Below are 7,500 nucleotides of genomic sequence, written 5' to 3' on the forward strand. Positions count from 1 at the left end.
GCGTCCGATACCGAGCCATCAGCATGTCGGTCCCCATTCGCGTTGCACTCGCACTCGCACTCGCACTCGCAGTCGCAAAAACGTGGGGCAAATATATTACGCGGAAGAGTTATAACAGACCGAGCCCCACTGCATGGGGGGAGTCTTTGTCACTAATGTACACAGATGGAACATTTTGGACTGGAACCAGATTACCCGTACACACGGCGCTGATTAGTAATCAATGCAGAGCCATCAAATTACAGAATATATATACAACTGTCCGTATACATGCTGAAAGAGTGTGCCCACAATGGGAACCACACGTCAGCCAGACACTCTCATCACGCACCACTCTCTGCTTCTAACGGGCGCACATACAATATGTAAGCACCAGCATGGAACAACATCCAGTGCATCCTCTCCGCCACATTACACAATCCACACTATCACAACCAGACCAGGAGGTCCATGCGGAAAATAGAATATCCCCCCCTTTCGACATCCACCATTGCGCAGATAAGGCACCAATACCCACACATGTCCTATACAACGGTGCACCCAACATCACAATAGTACCTCCTGTCACAGCCCACAAACAATGACCTGAGTCAAAGACACAGGTCTGACACAAGCATAGAATTGGAGCGCCGCCTCTAATAAGCCAAAGGTGCATCCTGACGTGACAAATCTCATCATGTCACAAGCATTCACTTACTATAATCACTATCAACGAACGTGCCGCCCCCGCCCCCCCCCCTACACCTTTCCTTACAACAACGTGTAACCTAACCTAACCTATGTTGTACCTTAACCTAACCTATGTTGTGCCTTAACCTAACCCATGTTGTGCCTTAACCTAACCCATGTTGTGCCTTAACCTAACCCATGTTGTGCCTTAACCTAACCCATGTTGTGCCTTAACCTAACCCATGTTGTGCCTTAACCTAACCCATGTTGTGCCTTAACCTAACCCATGTTGTGCCTTAACCTAACCCATGTTGTGCCTTAACCTAACCCATGTTGTGCCTTAACCTAACCCATGTTGTGCCTTAACCTAACCCATGTTGTGCCTTAACCTAACCCATGTTGTGCCTTAACCTAACCCATGTTGTGCCTTAACCTAACCCATGTTGTACCTTAACCTAACCCATGTTGTACCTTAACCTAACCCATGTTGTACCTTAACCTAACCCATGTTGTACCTTAACCTAACCCATGTTGTACCCTAACCTAACCCATGTTGTACCCTAACCTAACCCATGTTGTCCCCTAACCTAACCCATGTTGTCCCCTAACCTAACCCATGTTGTCCCCTAACCTAACCCATGTTGTCCCCTAACCTAACCCATGTTGTCCCCTAACCTAACCCATGTTGTCCCCTAACCTAACCCATGTTGTCCCCTAACCTAACCCATGTTGTCCCCTAACCTAACCCATGTTGTCCCCTAACCTAACCCATGTTGTGCCTTAACCTAACCCATGTTGTGCCTTAACCTAACCCATGTTGTCCCCTAACCTAACCCATGTTGTCCCCTAACCTAACCCATGTTGTCCCCTAACCTAACCCACGTTGTCCGCTAACGTAACCCACGTTGTCGCCTAAACCTGCTCTGTAATTGTTATACGACTCGTTCAATTAGTGTAGTGTTGCCCACCCGCAACCCTCGCAATATAGTTCGCTACTCGCACTGCCCGCTCCCCTGTGTATCGCTTCATGTTAAACACCTTGCAAGTCTTGCTGACTTTCCACATGCTCCTGCTGTACACTGTAATGTGGATGGCAGCAGGACGTACATGCCGCCCCCCCCCCACCCCTCCCCACGTCCCCACGTCCCCACCTTGCCCCCTGCCTTCGCAAGCTGGTTGGTGACAAGTTTGCATGTTCAATGCCCTTCGCATGCGACGTACGCAGGCTACGTTGTGGTGCGGCCTGTGTCAACTGTCCGCTGATGTCGTACGCGTGAACCACAATCTGTACTGCACATTCGTCCTTATGTACTGAATGATACATCGTGGCACATGTGTGACCGTACAACGACTGCGCCCAAAAACGGCGGACCATACAGTGCAAATATTGTGCACGCAGCTACGTGTCGTCTCCCTATGAGAGCTGGATTGCAGTGTGGTACGCCATAGAGACGTGTGGGAGGAACGGACGCCGTGGATGGCGATCAGCATGAGCTGTCTGTTGATGTATTCGGACCTAGTCGTCTCTCCTCACACACCGTGATGGCATGGTGCACCGCGTTCCATATCTGCGACATGCTACAGAGGCCGGTTGACAGTCGTTCGAGCAATGGACATCGCATACGTACGGGGGCCACCTTCCACGTATTGTCTAGGCGTGCACATTTTGTTGCGTGTATGTGGGCAGACGTAGTGTGGCGTGACACCTGACACAGGCATGCAATAATCGTTGAAGTTGCAAATGGCGATGGACGCCTGCGTTTTCTGGTGAAGTTACGCAAATGAAGAAATGGTAACCTGTTGTGGTGCGGTTGTTCTCGCTAGGGGTGAATCGGTGATGGCGACGATAGGTTGAGGTACTAACCGGTTGTTCCAGCGATACCCACCATGCCGACGAAACTGAACGGCATCTGGGTGTGAAGCGATACGCGGCGGTGGCTGGGTGGGACCGTCCCCGGCCGGTGAGGGGGCGCCTCCCGGCGTGCTGGCCGCGCGGTGCGTGGGCGCACGCGCTACAGCCGGCTGGTGGGGGCGGCCAGTGGCAGGCGCGCCGGCCGACGGACGCGGCAGGCGTCGCAGCTGCGCGCCGGCGCACCCTGCGCGCGGCGCCGTGCGGCCAAAGTAGGTCCTCGCGGGCCCGGTGCGAAGCGCGGTGGACATCTTCAGTGTGCTGGTCCGATTGAGGACTGTGTGCGTTGAGGATGCGCCGCCGCCCGGCGCTCGGCGCCGCGACGCCGTCTGCTGCTCGGTCGCCCCAGCGGTTCTCGCTGGTGGTTTGTATCGCAGCTGTGCGGATGTGTTGGCGCGTGCGCTGTGCTGGGAGAGTTCGCTTCGGCACCCAAGTGGGGCTTTTGTCCTTCTGTGGCGCTGGCGTTGGAGCTGCCGGTCACCGTAGGTGGCGCGTGTTGTCTCCCGCCGGCAATGCCACGACAGCACGCTCCCGGGCCTCTGTCGGCAGCGGCAAGCTCAGTTGGGAGCACGGGTGGTCGCAGCGAAAGCGTCTACTCGCCTAACTCCGGGCGATTGCGCCTCTCTCGAACCCGACCAAGTACTTGGGACGGCGCTGCGCGCCGCCGGGACCTGAGAGGGTTTCGAGGTGTATTGTGCAGGGGAGCTCAGCCTCCTCCTGTTTGCAGAATGATTGAGCGGACGCTTGCGTGTTCGCGCGGGCCCCCGGGACACACTCCCGGGCGGCCGGCTGCTCAGCTCTAGTTGACGCAGCTCCCTGGTTGATCCTGCCAGTAGTCATATGCTTGTCTCAAAGATTAAGCCATGCATGTCTCAGTACAAGCCGCATTAAGGTGAAACCGCGAATGGCTCATTAAATCAGTTATGGTTCCTTAGATCGTACCCACGTTACTTGGATAACTGTGGTAATTCTAGAGCTAATACATGCAAACAGAGTCCCGACCAGAGATGGAAGGGACGCTTTTATTAGATCAAAACCAATCGGTCGGCTCGTCCGGTCCGTTTGCCTTGGTGACTCTGAATAACTTTGGGCTGATCGCACGGTCCTCGTACCGGCGACGCATCTTTCAAATGTCTGCCTTATCAACTGTCGATGGTAGGTTCTGCGCCTACCATGGTTGTAACGGGTAACGGGGAATCAGGGTTCGATTCCGGAGAGGGAGCCTGAGAAACGGCTACCACATCCAAGGAAGGCAGCAGGCGCGCAAATTACCCACTCCCGGCACGGGGAGGTAGTGACGAAAAATAACGATACGGGACTCATCCGAGGCCCCGTAATCGGAATGAGTACACTTTAAATCCTTTAACGAGTATCTATTGGAGGGCAAGTCTGGTGCCAGCAGCCGCGGTAATTCCAGCTCCAATAGCGTATATTAAAGTTGTTGCGGTTAAAAAGCTCGTAGTTGGATTTGTGTCCCACGCTGTTGGTTCACCGCCCGTCGGTGTTTAACTGGCATGTATCGTGGGACGTCCTGCCGGTGGGGCGAGCTGAAGGCGTGCGACCGCCCCGTGCGTGCTCGTGCGTCCCGAGGCGGACCCCGTTGAAATCCTACCAGGGTGCTCTTTATTGAGTGTCTCGGTGGGCCGGCACGTTTACTTTGAACAAATTAGAGTGCTTAAAGCAGGCAAGCCCGCCTGAATACTGTGTGCATGGAATAATGGAATAGGACCTCGGTTCTATTTTGTTGGTTTTCGGAACCCGAGGTAATGATTAATAGGGACAGGCGGGGGCATTCGTATTGCGACGTTAGAGGTGAAATTCTTGGATCGTCGCAAGACGAACAGAAGCGAAAGCATTTGCCAAGTATGTTTTCATTAATCAAGAACGAAAGTTAGAGGTTCGAAGGCGATCAGATACCGCCCTAGTTCTAACCATAAACGATGCCAGCCAGCGATCCGCCGCAGTTCCTCCGATGACTCGGCGGGCAGCCTCCGGGAAACCAAAGCTTTTGGGTTCCGGGGGAAGTATGGTTGCAAAGCTGAAACTTAAAGGAATTGACGGAAGGGCACCACCAGGAGTGGAGCCTGCGGCTTAATTTGACTCAACACGGGAAACCTCACCAGGCCCGGACACCGGAAGGATTGACAGATTGATAGCTCTTTCTTGATTCGGTGGGTGGTGGTGCATGGCCGTTCTTAGTTGGTGGAGCGATTTGTCTGGTTAATTCCGATAACGAACGAGACTCTAGCCTGCTAACTAGTCGCGTGACATCCTTCGTGCTGTCAGCGATTACTTTTCTTCTTAGAGGGACAGGCGGCTTCTAGCCGCACGAGATTGAGCAATAACAGGTCTGTGATGCCCTTAGATGTTCTGGGCCGCACGCGCGCTACACTGAAGGAATCAGCGTGTCTTCCTAGGCCGAAAGGTCGGGGTAACCCGCTGAACCTCCTTCGTGCTAGGGATTGGGGCTTGCAATTGTTCCCCATGAACGAGGAATTCCCAGTAAGCGCGAGTCATAAGCTCGCGTTGATTACGTCCCTGCCCTTTGTACACACCGCCCGTCGCTACTACCGATTGAATGATTTAGTGAGGTCTTCGGACTGGTACGCGGCATTGACTCTGTCGTTGCCGATGCTACCGGAAAGATGACCAAACTTGATCATTTAGAGGAAGTAAAAGTCGTAACAAGGTTTCCGTAGGTGAACCTGCGGAAGGATCATTACCGACTAGACTGCATGTCTTTCGATGTGCGTGTCGTGTCGCGCAACACGCTACCTGTACGGCTCGCAGTAGCCGTGCGCCGCGTGCGGAACCACGCGTGCCTCTCAAAACTAGCGGCAATGTTGTGTGGTACGAGCGCTGAAGCGCTGGAGCGGCTGGCGTGCGGCACCTGGCGCCTGGCGCCGGTTTTGAATGACTTTCGCCCGAGTGCCTGTCCGCTCCGGTGTGGAGCCGTACGACGCCCGTCGGCCGTGAGGCCGTTGGACACAGAACGCTGGAACAGGGGCCGCCACACGCCTCACTCCCGCCTATGCGACCGTCTCGAAAGAGGCGGCGGAAACTGAGAAAAGATCACCCAGGACGGTGGATCACTCGGCTCGTGGGTCGATGAAGAACGCAGCAAATTGCGCGTCGACATGTGAACTGCAGGACACATGAACATCGACGTTTCGAACGCACATTGCGGTCCATGGATTCCGTTCCCGGGCCACGTCTGGCTGAGGGTCGGCTACGTATACTGAAGCGCGCGGCGTTTGCCCCGCTTCGCAGACCTGGGAGTGTCGCGGCCGCCTGTGGGGCCGGCCGCGTCTCCTCAAACGTGCGATGCGCGCCCGTCGCCTGGCGGTTCGCATACCGGTACTTTCTCGGTAGCGTGCACAGCCGGCTGGCGGTGTGGCGTGCGACACCTCGTACAACGACCTCAGAGCAGGCGAGACTACCCGCTGAATTTAAGCATATTACTAAGCGGAGGAAAAGAAACTAACAAGGATTCCCCCAGTAGCGGCGAGCGAACAGGGAAGAGTCCAGCACCGAACCCCGCAGGCTGCCGCCTGTCGTGGCATGTGGTGTTTGGGAGGGTCCACTACCCCGACGCCTCGCGCCGAGCCCAAGTCCAACTTGAATGAGGCCACGGCCCGTAGAGGGTGCCAGGCCCGTAGCGGCCGGTGCGAGCGTCGGCGGGACCTCTCCTTCGAGTCGGGTTGCTTGAGAGTGCAGCTCCAAGTGGGTGGTAAACTCCATCTGAGACTAAATATGACCACGAGACCGATAGCGAACAAGTACCGTGAGGGAAAGTTGAAAAGAACTTTGAAGAGAGAGTTCAAAAGTACGTGAAACCGTTCTGGGGTAAACGTGAGAAGTCCGAAAGGTCGAACGGGTGAGATTCACGCCCATCCGGCCACTGGCCTCCGCCCTCGGCAGATGGGGCCGGCCGCCCGCGCGGAGCAATCCGCGGCGGGGTCGTGTCCGGTTGCCTTTCCACTCGCCGCGGGGTGGGGCCGTTCCGGTGTGCGGTGGGCCGCACTTCTCCCCTAGTAGGACGTCGCGACCCGCTGGGTGCCGGCCTACGGCCCGGGTGCGCAGCCTGTCGTTCCGCGGGCCTCGGTTCGCGTCTGTTGGGCAGAGCCCCGGTGTCCTGGCTGGCTGCCCGGCGGTATATCTGGAGGAGTCGATTCGCCCCTTTGGGCGCTCGGGCTCCCGGCAAGCGCGCGCGGTTCTTCCCGGATGACGGACCTACCTGGCCCGGCCCCGGACCCGCGCCGCTGTTGGCTCGGGATGCTCTCGGGCGGAATAATCGCTCCCGTCAGCGGCGCTTCAGCTTTGGACAATTTCACGACCCGTCTTGAAACACGGACCAAGGAGTCTAACATGTGCGCGAGTCATTGGGCTGTACGAAACCTAAAGGCGTAATGAAAGTGAAGGTCTCGCCTTGCGCGGGCCGAGGGAGGATGGGGCTTCCCCGCCCTTCACGGGGCGGCGGCCTCCGCACTCCCGGGGCGTCTCGTCCTCATTGCGAGGTGAGGCGCACCTAGAGCGTACACGTTGGGACCCGAAAGATGGTGAACTATGCCTGGCCAGGACGAAGTCAGGGGAAACCCTGATGGAGGTCCGTAGCGATTCTGACGTGCAAATCGATCGTCGGAGCTGGGTATAGGGGCGAAAGACTAATCGAACCATCTAGTAGCTGGTTCCCTCCGAAGTTTCCCTCAGGATAGCTGGTGCTCGTACGAGTCTCATCCGGTAAAGCGAATGATTAGAGGCCTTGGGGCCGAAACGACCTCAACCTATTCTCAAGCTTTAAATGGGTGAGATCTCCGGCTTGCTTGATATGCTGAAGCCGCGAGCAAAGGACTCGGATCGGAGTGCCAAGTGGGCCACTTTTGGTAAGCAGAACTGGCGCTGTGGGATGAACCAAACGCCGA

At 56.2% G+C, this 7,500-nt stretch overlaps 2 non-coding genes and 1 pseudogene across 2 annotated transcripts; all 3 read left to right on the forward strand.

Annotated features, from left to right (window-relative positions):
- The first annotated feature begins 3,391 nt into the window (after positions 1-3,391).
- LOC124772808 lies at positions 3,392-5,300 on the forward strand. Its single transcript, XR_007014268.1, has one exon. It is a non-coding gene; the product is annotated as a small subunit ribosomal RNA (ribosomal RNA).
- A 351-nt stretch (positions 5,301-5,651) lies between these two features.
- On the forward strand, positions 5,652-5,806 carry LOC124772959. Its single transcript, XR_007014410.1, has one exon. It is a non-coding gene; the product is annotated as a 5.8S ribosomal RNA (ribosomal RNA).
- A 188-nt stretch (positions 5,807-5,994) lies between these two features.
- Positions 5,995-7,500, forward strand: part of LOC124772541 — a 4,758-nt pseudogene continuing 3,252 nt past the window's right edge.

This window comes from Schistocerca piceifrons, unplaced genomic scaffold, assembly GCF_021461385.2.
Source record: "Schistocerca piceifrons isolate TAMUIC-IGC-003096 unplaced genomic scaffold, iqSchPice1.1 HiC_scaffold_943, whole genome shotgun sequence".
In the NCBI taxonomy this organism is placed as follows: domain Eukaryota; kingdom Metazoa; phylum Arthropoda; class Insecta; order Orthoptera; family Acrididae; genus Schistocerca; species Schistocerca piceifrons.